Raw genomic sequence first — 16,708 nt, forward strand, 5'->3', positions numbered from 1 at the left:
GCAGTCATGTTAGAAAAGCTCACTGAAATGGGTGGGCAGGGAAAGTGTGCAGTCTTGTTCCAAGAGCTCATTGAAAGGGGTGGGGATTTAGCCTGATATAAAGCTGAACAGCTGAATTGTTTATGGCTAAAATGTGACTGACATGCAGCTGCAAGTTTTCCATGCAAAGCCAAATAATGTCCACCTTAGAAATTCTGGAGCTGCAGTGTGTGGCAGGCTTTATAGCCTGTGAGATATGGAAATTAATTACAAACAGCATTTGCAATTCTTTTGAGGTGGAGAGACAGTCTTATGTCAACATTTTCACTTGCAAATGTTCAAAAATGTCTCACACCTTAGAAGAAATAAATCTGATTTTTCCAGGCATATAATGACTTGTACTAATTAAAGAACACTGCTCATATCTGGGCCCAATAAAAGTAAGCGAACAAAGCAAACTGACATGCAAATAAAAAAAGAGATCTGATATGGCATAGTGTAAAGTTTAATCCAAATAAGGCTATGAGTGGGTTCTTCACAGCGCTTCATTGACAATAAAAAATGTATTTAAAGCAGTAAATGTACAACAGCTGGCAAATATCATGTGCCAAGTCTTATTTTAGATTAGTAAGAGAAAACTGAGGCTTATTAAACTGCTGCAGTGATTCCCAGGATAGTCAGTTGGATTTTTAGAACTTCTTTCTGGTGATACTAAATTAGTACACTATTTCAGGGAACCTGTGGCCTTAAAAATAAAGAAGATACAGAAATTGTTTGATTGATGAAAACAAAGCAAAAATAAACCTGAGAAAGGAAAACAGCCCATCCCAGTCTCAGTTCACTTAAAATGATTGAGAAGCAGGCATGAAGGCAATTCATTATATCATTCATCATCCTTGCACAGACAGGAGAGAGTGACAGTCAGTTTAATAGCCTCTGAAATGCTTTAATAAAATTTCTGCTTTTAAATGCTATTTGCCATCTGTTTTCAATGGCATGTATTTTAGAAAAGTTAATTATAGATTTTTAAAGCCATGTAAAAACATTATAATACTTATTTTTAGTTTTAATTTTTAAAAAACCAACCAGATAAAAATAAACCCCTGCAGAGAAAACAGAAAAATTCTTATTCCTGAGAATTTTGATATTTTCTTTTTATTTTTTGTTTGTCTTTTTCACTAGTAGAAATATTAAAACAATTCAAGTTACAACTGTACTCTCAGTCATTACCAGTTAAATGGAGAATATTTTTTTTTAAATTAATGTCAATTTTTGCTGAGATGAGCAGTGTAACTCAGTCTGGCAAGTGACCAAACGGGATGGACCACAGAATCACAGAATCACAGAATATTCTGAGTTGAGAGAGTCACACAAAGATCATTGAGTCCAACTCTTGACCTTGAACAGGACAGTCCCAAGAGTCACACCATGAGCCTGATGACAATATGATGATAATGCCAAAAGTGTCAAGCAGTGGAGAAGTCTCTGTAAGATTTGTAGTCAGGTTTCATTGTGTACAACCTCATTGAAGTCTAAATGGAGGTGCTGCATGTAGAGGTAAAGAAGTCCCTGATTTTTCTATGCAGTAATTGTCATAAGTCCTGCAGCTAAGGGAAGCTCAGTAGGTGAAATCTCCAGTGAACCTGCAGGTTTAGAGCAGTCAAGCTGTGTCGGTTTTGCTTGAGATGATGTAGAGAGGTGGTGGCCAAGCAGCTCCCCGGTCCCCTTGGTAGCTGGTGCCACCTGAGAATCCTGCCTGTTCCATGCCTGGGTCCTGGTCTGAGGTCTGACTTTCCTCTTGAGGGGTTTCTTGTCCTTGCCTGCTGCTTCTTGTATGGGTTCATCCCTCTAAACCTTAGTTGTGCTCCACAACTGTGATTTAATTTTGCAATGAGTAAACAGCAATGCTGGAGAATTTTCCTGGAGCAACACTGACCTTGAAATTCTCCATTTCCTAACCTGGCAGAGCTGGGTTTTACTCACCTCCTTTTGGCATGAATATGCCTTGAAATTCAAAGGGTTTTTGGATAGCAATATATAATTATAAAGTTGGGCTATATTTGCTTTACTTTCCAATCTGAATGCACAGATATGCACACAATAGTGAATTGGAGCATGACCCTAAGATGTTTTAAAAAGTGCTTGTAGCAAGGACTATGTGTCTTTAGATATAAATACAAACACATGACATGAACATTATTTTATTTCATTTTATTTTTTCAGCTTTACAAAGCAATAAACTACTAACTGTAGAAATGTGGGCAGGAAATAATAAAATAAGATTCAATCTGAAAAAGACTGGGCTGATACATCAGATGAAAAAATAATTCAAAACATATATATTCAAGAAGAAAAAAAAAAAAAGATAATTGAAAAGTGGTAATATAGAAGAGACCTAAGGGTAGCATTGCACAGGAAATTACAGAGCCATTTCAAATGCAATGCAATCATTACTTACATGAAACAACAATAAAAATAATAAAAATAATAATAATATTTTATCTGACTGAAGATCTCAACATGATTCATGGGCTTCATACATTGCAATCAATTTTTTCCCATCACTGCGAATCACTTGTCTTCAAGGTGCTTTTTCTTATATTTCATATTTTTACTCCCCTTAAAATGTATGTGACCATTTGTAATTATATTTTGCTGCTTGGGTTTCTGCTGCAGGATGGTGGGGGTCATGGAAGGACTGCCAGTGCTGTTGGAGGGGTGAGAGCAGTGACTGAATTTTGTTGAAGCCATGCTTCTGTGTTCAGAGGAGCTGCTGGTGGGAATCATCCTTCCAGGGACCTCCCAGTTTCCTTTTAAAGCTGCATAGTTTTGCAGAAAGCATTCATCTGGAGCTTCACCATGAATCTCAGCGTCCTGTTCCTGTGCACAGCTGTTCAGGGAGCCCTGAGGGAGAGGGGGGCTCATTGGTAGAGATTTTCAAACAAATGCTGGGCTGGTTTGGAGGGAATATGGCTTGTGCCAGCACATCATGGTTTGCACTTGACAAACAGAGAAGCTTCAAACAATTTTATATCACCTGGGTGATCAACAAATAGAACTCATTAATTAAAAGCTTAACAAATGACCAATTATTATGTATTAAAAAAAGCCAAACACTCCAATTTGTCATTTTTGGGGTTATGAACTCTTGCTGGGTATGCTTATTCTAAATTCAATAGTCATAGAGCTCTGTTGGACTATGTAGATATCTAAATCAACCATTCAGAAAACATCACCAGGGTTAGAGGGATAGTTACTGCAGCTATTCTCTGCTACTCCCTGGCATTTCACACAAGATATAAGAACACTTTAAGATACCTTCATTTTCTACAGTCATTAATTTTATCCATAATATTCAAATAATATCCTGTTATCCTTCTCATCAGAGCTTTATGATTTTATTCTGATTGAGCTTAAATGCATGAAAATGTATCATAGAGCACACACAGAAATAAAACCCACTTACTTTCTCATGTGATTTTTCCCAGGATTCTTTATAGGCAGAGATATATAAAGTAAGAACAAGACAGAAAATATGATGCTTGAGGAAACGCCCAATGTTCAAAGACAACAGCTGCATGCACACCGCTGCAACACAGAGCAGAAGCTGTCAAATGGTTTATTCTGAGGGAAATGAGTGTTCTGTGTATCCAGAAAAAATGTAAGGAGGAAGGTTTTCAAACACATTTATGAGTAACTCATCATTCCTCTGCTGGTATGTACCTCTGTGTGTACCTACGTAGTACTTTCCGTTTATGTAATGGGGATTTTCCAGAGGGAGGAATTTATCACTAAAGTATTTGGATCCTGCAACTGCAGGTACAGCTTAGGGTTTGCAAGCTAGAGAGAGCCCAGATGCTTCCAGCTTTTGTCAGTTCCTGCTCTCTGAATTGCTTTAGATGCCTACTGCAGCTCCTAGAGTTAACACATTGCCCTTCTTGCAGTTTAGCAAAGGAAAAGGAGATAACCTCGACACTCTTCTGCTGGGCTTGCTTTGGAAGATACAAAGAGTAGGAAAAGCTCTGTCTTGCATGTTGAAATAATAAGGCCTATGAGGCTTTTTCTGGCCTTATGTAGAAAAAGGGTTTTCTGGAGTGCTTGAAATGCACAGAATAGCTGTGGGGACAGACTGGACTCTGAAATGAGTGGTCTTTTCTTCTGGATGTCTTCTAGTGATCTGTCTAGTTCCTTTCTAAACTCTTTGTAGCTGCAGTAGCATTTTTATAGCACAGGAAAACATTTCCCTGTTCATCCTCTCAGCCACTGGTGACTGCTACCAAATCTCCACCAACATGCTGTTCTCAAGCTGAATTGTACTTGTCTGCTTAACTGTCTTTATTCCTGATACAGGAGATATCCCCTATGGCTAGGATCATGTAGGTAGTATTTCTTTTGTTGTTTTCCAGTTCTCCTATAACTTTTTTAAGACTGGGCAATCAGAAGTATCTACAGCATTGAAGAAGTGGGCACTGTAAGGTTTTATGCCAGGGACATGCAGAGCACTATGATCCCCTGAGTACCTGTGCTCTGCACAGGGGGGACACCCTGGGCTGCTCATGGAGCAATCTGGCAGGTCCAGAAAGGTGTGTAGTCCACCTGCCTCTCACAGTGCCCTTCTATGTCAGGGTCACTGCTGCAGATCCTGCTCCATGTTAAGCTCCACACTATAATCTAAAAAAAAAAAAAAAAGAAGAAATCCCTCATATAAAAAGAATAATAATAAAAAAAAAAAAAGCAAAGAAAAAAGCATCATGAGGGAAAACACTCTGTCTTTGAGAAAATTCTTTGAAACCTGAGTTTGCGTGGTCAGATAATTTGTAAATTTTCTAAACCATCCACAAAACCACTCACTTCTAACTTCCTTGTGGAAAATAAGTGCCAGAATAAAATTAATTAAGAAAGAGAACGTCACAGTGTCATATTTTATGTCTATGCTTTCATCTGTGCATTTTTCTGTTGACTACAAACTATTCAACAATAAATCACACATTTTGACCTTAGATATCTTTTCCTGTAAGTTAACTTCTTTCAAGAAATGCTGCCCTTTGGGCCTGCCTATTTGTTTTATTTTTTTGTTGTTGAGGTTATTTTTGTCGTTGTTTTGTTTGTTTACTTGTTTGTTTTAATCTGTAGTGCAATTTACAGTGTGGTTGTACACTTTTAACATTACATCTGTTCATGCTGGGAGCTTACCTTTCCCCCAAATGGAGGAAATAGAGGTCTGTGGTGAAAGCTTTTAGCTGTCTTTCCATATAAAAATCAAATGCAGTTAACCACAGTGGAGAATCAAAGATGTGTAGATGTTAACATGCTTAAACAATTTTCCATCATCCAATGCTACTACGTCTTTTCTGCTATGGTTGCCCATGAAAACTGCAATTAAACAATGTTTTATTGTCTCAACTTTTATTATGGCTAGCAGCAATTCAGACAAAATGATTCATTTAAACATCTGATTCTATGATAAAATGTTGGATCCTATTGAAGATTGAGTCCCTTGAGGTTATAATGTTTCCCAAGATTGCAAAACCGAGGCGCTGTCTCTTCCCTTTTTCCCTTGTGTCTTTGGATGCACTCATAAGAATTCCCAACCCTTTTTTTTTTCTCATTTGCCTATAGAGAAAAAAACTAAGGATGATAAATTTAACAGGGGCTGTAAGTGGTATTTTCATGGTAGAAAAGCTTTTGCCTTTTTAGCAGTCCAGCTGATTTTGCCCCTTATCAAAACTGTAAATAGAAGCAAAATAGTGCTGGTGTTAATAATACCTGTCTTTATTAAACTCAGTTTGAAATGACATGGTTTCCTATTAATGTTATATAAACACATGAGTTAATGAAATACCAGCCAGGAGTGCAAAGTGAAACACTTAGAATTTTGGAGCAGTTTCAGGGAAGTTCTAACATAGACCCTAGATGTGGAAGCCAAAAAGCAGATTTTGAATTCTCCTGTTCAGCTGCCTAAACCCTGCCTAAACTCTGGATGCCCAAACACCACTGAATGCTGATTTTTTTACTCCATTGCTCCCCAGGGAAAAATTTCTGTGCAGATGCAAAACATCTTGGCATCTGTCTCAGGACTGAGTAATCAGTAATTATGTATAGAGAAATACCTAATGGTATCTCCCTGCTGAGTACTCCCAGGGGTCCATCTTTGCTGCTTTACTGCCAGTCCATGTGTTATGTGAGATGGGAGAAGGCAGGAATGCATTTCACCTTTCTTCTTTAAACTGTGTCACTGCACGGAGGGGTGGGGGTGAGGAAGAGCTAAGAATCTGTGCTACACAGTGTGTGAGAAGCCTTAAGGACCAGAAATGAGGTTTTCCCTATTTCCTGCACTCTAGATGAGTCATCTTGCTGACAGCTCATTTCCCTCTTTCCTCTTTTCTTTTCCCATGCCCATCTCTGCTCCTGCCTGCTGCACTACAACTCTCCTTCTCACATAATTCCTTATTACTGCTCTTTCATTATCAGCTCTCTATCATCAGAGAGATTCTACCCTGCCCAAGCATTTGAGCAGTGGGATCTTAACGTGCACCCAGATTTCACATCCAGACCTATGAGAGTACTTCCTTTTTGCTGCAGTTGCACAGAGCAACTGACAGGCTGAAGAGCCAATGGAGAAACTACAGTGTAAATCCCAATAAAACTCTATTGCCCGTGGGAAATGGAATTTGCCAGGGATATGTGATATAGTGTACTAGGGATTTTCTAAGGGACTTCAAAAAGTACATCCTACTCTTACCTTCTTACTAAATTCAAGTCCCTCCTTCAGGGAGCAAGAATAAGAAGAGAAGCAGAAGCTTTTTCTAAGCAAGCATAAGGTTTTCTCAATACAAATACATTAAAAAATTCTTTAACATAGAGAGAACATGTATTTTCCCTTGACCTTACCCTGGACAACAGTCACAGCTGGGGTTTTAAAGCTTGCATGTGGAAAATTTAAAAGGGATCAAATTCCCTGTTGACTTAAAAGTGCACAGTAACTGCATCTGCTTAAGCTATTGGCAAAACTGGCCTCTCATATTGTCCTCAAAAACATTTCAAAATGATAGCACTTTTTAATATAATTCTCAGTATGGTTAGTGAAAATGACTACTTGAATCACGTTGATGTAAGAAGTGTTTGTCACGTAGCACCGGCTGTTACAAATTTTTCTGTAATGTTGTGTAGCAACCTATCTGAAGCACTTTAGCACAAAATGTGTTCCAGACTCACCCTATTGCTCACTTCTGAGTTTCAATCCATTGAATCATCTCACATGGTATCAGGATGCATTTTTTTGCAATCTTCATGACTTTGCCTGCTGCTTTAAGAGCATACATGCCCCGTACAATTCAGCTGTATGGAATTCAGGAATAGGCGGCAGGACAAAATGACCCATCAGAGATGTGTGCTGAGATTAGAAAAACTGGGATTGTGTAATGAATTTCTGTACAAAACTGTAAATATACAATAATAATTCAGCTGAAAGTGGTGACATTTTAAAAAAAAAAGTAGTTAAAAGGACACCTTCAAATCCTATACACGTTTTTAAATTAGAAACACTTTAAAAAAATCAGCAAAGAATACCTGATTTTGAGAGGGGGTAAGGTGAACAGGTATTGCTGTTCACTCGAGCAGTGTGCAGGTCTTTGGTGAATAGGTTTTGTTCTTTGCATGCCTCACTCAGCTGCTTTCCTGGTCTTTCCTGCTTTCCTAGTGTAAGTTAGCAGAAGTGGAGCTGCGTGCTTTGCTTCCTTTCCAAACATCTGCCCTCGAGGATGTTTTTGTTTGTGCCTGCCCCAGAAACGCGGGAGCACGGAGCTTCCAGCTCTGTCCCCTCCCGAACCCAAGCTCTTGTGGAACAGCCATCTGCTGCTCTCAGCCTTGGGGGACCTGGTAGCCTCAGTGGTGGCCCTGGCTGGGAGCATCTCAGGGCTGTGTTTTCCTGCCCCCTCTGGGCTGCCCCGGAGAGGCAGCAGGATCTGTGACTCAGACAGAAGAAGGCTGTATGGCAGAGCCTGTACCTGCATGGGATAAAGGTGCTGGCCCTGGCACATACCAGCACAGCAGAGGTGTGCTGGCACTTGTATGAGATGCTTCTGGCTCCTTGAGAGGGCTTGCACCAGCATGGCCTGTGAAACAAGGTTTCCCAACTCTTCAGGGAGGTCACAGAACAAATTCATCCCTCCTGGGCACTGGCACAGCCTGGCCCAGTGAGCCAGCCCTGTGCTGCTACCAGGCAGTCAAGAGACATTTGGCAATATCTGTTCTCAGCCCCAAACGTGGCAACGCATCTTAGACAATGCAATTCAACAGCACTCAGCCAGCTGTGTCCTTGTCTGTCCAAGCCCTTCCCTAAACAAGCTGGCTTTATGAAAATATTTGGGTGAACTTCTGCTATGGAGTTGGGCTTCAATGGTGTCAGCTTTGTTTAAATGTAAGAATGTTATAAAGAGAGCATCGGAGAGCGATGCTGGGCAGAGCTCTGGTGGCCAAGGGGTGTGAGGTTTGTACCAGAGACAGTGGTGCTGCTCTCTGTCTGTCCCCTCACAACTGCCGATATTTGCTGCGTTTCCTTTCTGTTTGTTTTTCTGCTTCCCCTCTAAACTTTTTGCATCATCCTGGCTGCTTTCCCGAGCTGAGGCTCAGCACCTCGTTTTCTCTCTGGAGTCCTCCCACTGCCCTGGTGCAGCGGCATCAGGCTGTGTTGCCATGGGAAGGGGCTGTTTGTTACCTATGGCACCAGGCTCCGGAGCTGGGGAGGACAGGTCCCGGTTAAGTCAACACACTGCTGGAAAAGTGCATGAACTTTTGTGATATACACACTGGCGGAAAAATAAAAGAAAAAAAAAAAAAGAAAAAAAAAAGAGGGCGGATTTTGGCTGCTTTGAATGCACTTGAGCTGGGCAGTGCCCATACCACAGCTCTGACTAACCCATTTGGCACAGCCAGGATCCCCAGGGCTGGGTTCTCCCTGGAGGTAAAGCACAGCACTCTTGGAGCAAAAGTTGCTTGGAGGTACTGGAGAGGGTGGTTCCAAACGGCGAAGGGCAAGCACCTGAGCAAAGCCCTTTGTTCACCTTGTGGTTTTCAGGGTGTTGAGGAAAGCCCATCTGAAGTCTGGCAATGCTCCCTGCCTCAGCCACGGCGGCTGAGCGGGGAGCACGGGAGGAGAGAGATGTTGGGTGCAAAAGCTCTGATCGTGCTGAAATTTTACCATGGAAATTGACTTTGTGCAATTAATAAGAACAGGAAATACTTCTTGTTTTCTCTCAGGAGGGGAACATTAAGTAATGGCTTTATCTTAATTTGTCAGGCTTTGCTCTAGGGACCAAAATTAAATGGCTGGAAGCCAGAGGAGACTTGAGAACTGAAGCATTAACACTCTGATAAATAAAAAAGAATTCATTTTAATTAGTTTTCCAGCTTAAAAATAATGAAGCTCTACATGCCAAAAAGCTGTAATGGAGTAATGGAAAGGCCTGTGCTTATACAATGGAGCCTGATTGCAATCTCAGGGCTCCATTTGTATTCGTTTGTAGCATGAAACAAAGGAAGGTGTTTGGATTCTCTCTCTTTATATAAAGCCTCTGCTCCAGCACTCTGGGCTGGTCTTCAACCAGGCTTCCCACAGTCCTACTGCCAAATCTACAAAATTTTCCTGGCTGACGTTCAGGAAAGTACTGCTCGGGCTCTAGGATGGAAAGTTAAAAGACTTTGCCTGGTTACTCTGAAACATATACAAACAGTACTTGACATATGGCGTTGATTCATCCTGCACAGGCTGTCCCTGCTATATCCCAGGGGGTTACAGCATTGTAAAGTTCACTGAAAGGATCGCACTCACTAGTGTTAGAATCTAGTCAGAGGAGTCATCTTAAACACTTGTAGGGGTGCTTTCCCTTGGAGGATTAGCAGCATGTAGCTGGACTGTAGCACTCATTGGATCCAGGGTGGGATTAGCCTGGGATAAACAACCCAGATGCATTTATAAAAAGCAGTGCTATGGTCAAAAATATTATTAGTTACTGTGACTAAGAGGCTGTCCTTACCATTGGAGGAGTGATAGACATTTCAGTGCCCAGAGCTCCTATTTTCTGTTGCAGAGGACTAGTAGAACTTGAGTCACAAACTCGTATTTATTTACTGTATTGCTATCCAGTTAGTAACAGATTAAAACAAACAAACAAAATCTCTGTTTAGGGGAGCAAATAGAAAAGGAATAGGAAATGTCTCACTGCCATGAACACCCTAACAGATATGCACCTTGTTTATAAAACCACATTGTCTCTGAGAAGACAATGATCAGCTGGGCAAACAAGTCCCTGCCTCTGCCCAGAGACACCTCTTAGGAAGCAGGACTTGGAGGCTGATTCTGTGGCTGCCCTGCTGTGCTTGTCTCCAGCGGGGAGGTGCACTGCAGGAGCAGGGAGAGCATGCCTACAGCTGCCTGCTTCTGGAGGATTTGTCCTGGAAGGGTGACATGGATTGTTCCAGCCCCCACGATGCAGCCACCTCCACAATGTACACTTTTCTCTTTGCAGCACTCCTCCCAGCCAGGACAGCCCTGGTTCCTGCCATAAGCCTCAGCTTTTCTATTTGCTTCTCCATAAATGGCCTGCATATAGAATGACAGGAATTTACCCTTTGCTCATCATTGCTCCAATCTACCTTCTGCTCACAAAGAGCAGGACTGCTATGTTTTTCACACTCAAAAAGCACTTGTGTAGTCTGTATAGAAAATAAAACTGAGGAGAAGAGCTCAATGAAAAATCAGGCATTGTTCTTGAACAGGACCCCATGAGAAAGCACAATGTAAGGTATTGTCCATACTTGGAATTAGAAAAACGTGACTTATGCAGCAAAAAACATCTGAGTGGCTTAAAACTGGGCTGGCTTTTTTTTTTTTGCTTTTTATTTTTTGCTTTTCTTTTTTTTTTTAATCTGGCATTTTCAGGCTCTAGGTCAAGTTGTCAGACCTGTCTGGCCTTAAACCTTCTCTTAAAAGTGAATTCAGTGTCTTATGGACAAACTACATAGTTCTGGAAGCTAGGACTCTCCAGATATTAAAAAAAAAAAGTAAAAAAAAAGCTGACATTGGAGCACTGATGTCAGGAGCAATCACCCATTTTCAGTTTGTTAGGAGTCAGTTTGGATTAACTTTCCCAGCTGCAAGATATGATGGAGAGCAAATACGACTTATAAGCTGCTTGTCCTGCAACAAGGGGATAGAATCCGTTCTATACAAAGCTGCCACGTGCAGAAATCAAGCAGGAAGTGATAATTGCCACTTACTACAACAAGCAAAAGTCAGCCAATAAAGAAGAAACCAAATGAAAATTATGAAAATAGAAAAAAATATTTATCATTTCCATATTTCCAATCATGGAACAGTTTGAGTTGGAAGGGACCTTAATCACCATCTAATTTCAATTCACCTGCCATGGGCACTCACTAGATGAGGTTGATCAAAGTTCCATCCAGCCTGACCTTGAACTCTTCTAGGGATGGGGAATCCACAACTTCTCTTGGAAACCTGTGCCAGTGTCTCAATATCTTCACAGTAAAGAATTTCTTCCTAATATGGAATCTAAACATCCCCTCTTTCAGTCTAAAGCCATTCACCCTGTTTAATCACTACATGCCCTTGTAAAAAGTCCCTCTCCATCTCTCCTGAAGGTCCACTTTACATACTGGAAAGTGCTCTAAGTTCTCTTCAGAGCCTTCTCTTCCTCAGGCTAAACAGTCCCAATTCTCTTGCCCTCTTTTCATAGGAGAGGTGCTCCTGTCTCTGATCATCTTTGTGGCCTCCTCTGGACTTGCTCTGACAGGTCCGCATCCTTTTTATGTTGGGTGTCCCAGAGCTGGATACAGCACTCCAGGTGGGGTCTCACTAGAGTGGAGCAGTGGGACAGAATCCCAGAATCCTCAACCTTCTGGTCACTGCCTCTGATGCAGACCAGGATATGGTTGGTGCTCTGAACTGCTGCAGATTGCTGGGTCATGCTGAGCTTCTTGTCCATCAGCACCCATAAGTCCTCCTCAGGACTACTCTCAATTCCTTCTCTGCTCAGCCTGTGCTTGTGCTTGGGATTGCATCCACCCAGGTGCAGCACCTTACACTTGGCCTTGCTGATCTTCACCAGCTTCACATGGGACCACCTCTTGAGCTGATCTGGGTCTCCCTGCATGGCATCCCCTCCTTCCAGCGTGTCAATGGCACCACACAGCTCGGTGTCATCAACAGATTACTGAACATGCACTCAACCCCACTGTCCTTTCACCAACTAGGTGTTAAACAGTGCCGTATTACCAATCCAAGAGCACAAAGCAAATAAATAACTGTATTCATAAAGTCAAAAAAGGATGAGACATTACTTTATAGCTTTACTTGGTGGCATTTAAGTTGGGCATTTTATTTATTTATTGTGCAATATTGTTTATGAGTGATGGCTGGTACCCAAAGTTTTGAACAAGCACCGTTCTATTTAAAATTACAAAACATGAAAATAAAAGACTGAACAGATTTTTAAGAAATAATGAGTATTTTGGGACAGAAGAAAGCCCCAGAAAACCTGTCCTCCTTAACACAGGATGAAGTGCTTTGTCTCATTGTTTTGCAACTGATCCTACAGCTTTTCTTTGGTTGAAGTATTTGAAAGCATATGAAAAAGGAAACAATCTTGATTACAGATGTTAACAGACAGATAATCCATCACTTGATGTGATGACTTCTTTAAATAATTATGAGTCCTGATTTTAAAATATCTTTTTCAAAAGCTACATTTTTCTTTTGACTTGTCTGACCTTCTTCTGTTGGCTCTTGTTGTGTTTGGCTTCCTAGTACCAGGAATGTCTTTCAGTAAGATGTTTATGCCCATGTGTGGCAAAAACATGCTGTTTTTTCAAGGCTAGTGTTTTTCTCAGGGAAAAAAAATAGAAAATAAGTAATTTTGTATTGGATTCAACAAACCTGTTGTGAGGAGCCTTCCGTGTCATGTGTATGAATAATAATCTTCCTGCCTCTTTCAGCTCTAAAAAATATAAACCCTAAACCAACACAGAAGATGTGTATGTTTATTATTTAATCAGTGGCTGTATCATTCAGAACCTGTGTCTTCATGGATTGAAAACTGATTAAATGCCTTCTGCAAGATACAGAGATCTGTTGACCAAACTGCCTGGTTGTCAGAGGTCATAGAATCACAGAATATGCTGAGTTGGAATGGACCCACAAGAATCATCAAAGTTGAACTTCTGGCCAGAGAGCACAGAACAATCCCATGAGTCACACTGTGTGCCCAAGAGCATTGTCCAAGCACTTCTTCAGCTCTGTCAGGCTGCTGCTCTGACCACTTCCCTAGGGATCCTGTTTTGTTAACCACCCTCGGTGTGAAAAACCTCTCCTGAATCAGCTTCATGCCTTTTCCTTGAGTCCTGTCACAGGACATGAGAGTGAAGAGATTGGTACCTGCCCCTCTGCTTCCCTTTGTGAAGGTGTTGAAGATCACAATGAGGCCTTCTCTCAGTCTTCTCTTCCCTAGGCTGAACAAACAAACAAACAAATTTGCTGTGTTTAAGTTGACAGGTTTTTTATACTATTTCTGTGATTCAACCAATGTTCTCAAATCAAATGTTGCATGGAGCCTCGTTATTTTGTAAGTAGGTTTTTAACAATCCAGTGCCAAGTACTCCTGCAGATCTAAAAACATGTTAAAAGTCAACTGAAATGAGCGGAACAATTTTTGAATAGCATTTCTTTGTACAAGCAATTGCAATGAGGATGTCATGTAGCCTTAAATAGAAACAGTCCATGCCACAGCACAGAGAAGCATCATCAAGGTTTGAGCCAGATCTAAAATCTGCTATTTAGTGCTGTACGTTGCAGCAGTAGAAGTAAAAATCTTATGGATGGCTTAAGTCTAAATATCATAAAAGAAAGACTAAGAAAATGACATTTTGATTATAGGCTGTTGCCATTGCACTTATAAAAATGGTACCTGACTCAAGACAAGTGTAATACTGATCTGAACATTAGAGATAAAATGAGGAACAATTATCTGCTAAATAATTGTGATCATCTGGTAAGATATGTAAGTCAAATGGTTAGTCTTGGTTTATAATTGTCATCTTTGTGACTAAAGCAGTGATTTACATGGATAAATGATATGTTTCAACAGCACCTTCACCTCTCAGTTGAAGTTCTTGGATTACATCAGAAAGCCAGGTTTGTATGAAGTGGTGTAAAAAGTTCCCCAAATCAAACTGAATAAATGAGAGCAGTGGCAGTGGTGGGCTTTGCTGCAACACCCATGTTCTGTCTGTGCCCAGCACGTCCACCCTGATATTATTTGTGTAAAACACCACGTGTCAGTAAGGTGAAATACTCAAAGAAGGTTCTGGAGTCTTATTGCCATGTGAAGCCCTTTATTAAACCATCTCCAAGACCAGTGTTAAGGCATTGTAATTCAAAATTGTGTTTCTGGAGTGGAGCAGTCTTCTATCTGGTACTTTGGTAATCAAAAGAAGCATTTTTCTGGCTCAGCCAAACACTGCCTTCTAAGTAAATTGATGGCAGCTACATAGGCTTTTGCTCTTCCAACAGAATATTATGGATTCCAGATCCCACAGCACACATACATGAATGACAAGTTTTTAGAATGGGGCATGAAGCCTAACCATTTACTGTTTTCAAATAGGATGCTAAAAAGTTGAGACAATGAGCACCATAAAAATAATCACAGAACTCATTTACAAAATGAAAAAAAAATTGAACTGCCAAAAAAACAGGAAGTTCTTGAAAATGCTTGTATTTGTAACTACTATTCAAATTTAACAATAGACTGTGAGAATGTGCCCAGTATAATAGCTGACAGGAGTATCAGATACAGAAAAGAAAATCTGCTGCTGAATGGAAGGTCTATCCCAGCAAGTTTCTGCAAGCCAGAGATTTCATTTCAGTGTTCAGTTTTGCTCACCATTTGGTCACCATTGCTTGATATCTGCAAGGATCACCTCCTATCTTCCAATCTGAAAAACAGTGAACATAGTATTCTTGTTATTGATGCCTATGTCATACAGGAATATTCCCATTCAAAGTCATCTGAAGAGCCAATGTAACTGAAAGGCTAAACAAATCTGATGTGTTTGTGGCTGTAACCAAAATGTGTTTACTGGCTCACCAGACCTCACTCTTGTGGTTTGTTGTCATCATTTGTAATCTGCTTTTGCTCTGTGTGATTGAACTGTGAATGTTTTTGGCATGATACTTTCATTTATCATGTTTGCACAGCGCTTCACAAAATCTTTGGTTTCTTAATGTTTTATTACCAGAGAAAGAAGAAAAAGAAGTATTGCATCAAGTGCCAAAGTAAAGCATTGCTTAAAATTCATATGAGTTGGTATTTTTAAATGTGAACTTTCTAATTTTGTGCCTGTGTTCCTGAACTCACAGATTTCTTTGTCTCATTCTGCTGTTGCATCCTGCGTTACCATGGGTGCTTGGACCTGGACCCATTCTGCATCTGCCAGCCAATGAGCAGAGGTGACAAGATTAGGAGAGCATCTTCCCCGAGACCCTTGTACAATGGGGAGAGGTGAAGAGCCTGCTCGAGTTCTCATGCCTGTCCCAAAAATCTCTGAGCAAGAATCTGAGGAAATGGCTTCCATTATCCTCCACCACAGTGATATAGTTTGTGAGATTTATGTTGTTTCCAGATTTCTGCTATGAATACATAAATATAGTCATGTTGAGGTGAGAAATTGTGACTGTAATATTTGGAAATCTGACATTGCTGCATAAACTAGAAATTTAAAAAACTTTCAATAAGAGAATGTTTTGGTGCAAAGCAGCTTGGTATATTTCTTTGAAAAAGTATTTTGTTATTGTCTGTATAAAAATTAATTTACAAAATTAAAAATCTTAAAAATACACAAACAATTTTTACTATTTTGAAAGAGGAAATTATGCTAATTGTATTGAAAATTATTTGATGCAAAATATATATGTTTTATTTTAAACTTCAGCTTATAGAAACTAAATTATCTGTTGGGAAAAAAAGTTTCCTTTGAGACTTTCAGCTTCTTCTATCTAGATATAGATATATAGATATATATCTTATATCTATGGCTTATTTTACAGAGAGGGAAGAAATTAGTTAGAAAACCATGTCAGAGCCACTCTGATAAATTCCTGTTACTGAATTTTAGTCCATGGGAAAGGGAATCTGTTGGGAAAGGATGTAAAGTAATCCAAACCTATGGCTACTATCATCACTTCAGTGTCTGTATGTTACACTGTTTTGCAGGTCAGACTAATCTGTGTAGCCCAGGCTGTACATCACCCGAGGCTCTCAGGCTTGCCATCGATCTGTCAACAGGCTGAGACCAAACCCTTCTCCAGAAAGTTAACGGATCGCTCCTATGAGCCTATAGCCTTCTACCAGATTAATTTACTTTGTGTGCTTTATTTGAAAGCAATGGATGAGTTTCCTGAGGCCAGAGCCATATTCCAGACACAGGAGGCACAAATGGGATTTATGGCGCTTTTGGGTAGGATCACAGGACTGATAGAAATTGCAGGGTTTTGGGAACACGCACGTGATGGGTATGGGGTTACCAGCTCAGGGTGTCTGAGGACACCTGGTCTGGCTGAGACATCACAGGAGGCATTGCCACTGCCTAGCACTACACAGATAACATGAGTAGCCTGGTTCCCCAGTCGTCCTGATACTAAGGAAAGAGGAAC

General features: G+C 40.5%; 1 protein-coding gene and 1 long non-coding RNA gene across 7 annotated transcripts in view; both read right to left on the minus strand.

Annotated features, from left to right (window-relative positions):
* Positions 1–2,164: 2,164 nt before the first annotated feature.
* LOC147653489 (uncharacterized) lies at positions 2,165–8,562 on the minus strand. Its single transcript, XR_015286260.1, has 2 exons — positions 3,446–8,562; positions 2,165–3,016 (listed from the first exon to the last, which is right to left on the minus strand). It is a non-coding gene; the product is annotated as an uncharacterized LOC147653489 (long non-coding RNA).
* Positions 8,563–11,301: 2,739 nt separating this feature from the next.
* The window catches only part of TES (testin LIM domain protein), a 60,502-nt gene continuing 55,095 nt past the window's right edge, over positions 11,302–16,708 (minus strand). For 4 of the 6 annotated variants that reach the window (XR_015286258.1, XR_015286259.1, XR_015286256.1 and 1 more), the window contains 2 exons: positions 14,940–14,991; positions 11,302–13,506 (listed from right to left, as the gene is read on the minus strand). The gene's annotated coding sequence lies outside the window, so the exon portion shown is untranslated. Of the gene's footprint in view, positions 13,507–14,371; positions 14,992–16,708 lie in introns of those variants that run through there. The other 2 variants (XR_015286255.1, XR_015286254.1) reach the window with 1 other exon arrangement.

Source organism: Cyanistes caeruleus, chromosome 4 (assembly GCF_971803275.1).
Source record: "Cyanistes caeruleus chromosome 4, bCyaCae1.hap1.1, whole genome shotgun sequence".
Classification (NCBI taxonomy): domain Eukaryota; kingdom Metazoa; phylum Chordata; class Aves; order Passeriformes; family Paridae; genus Cyanistes; species Cyanistes caeruleus.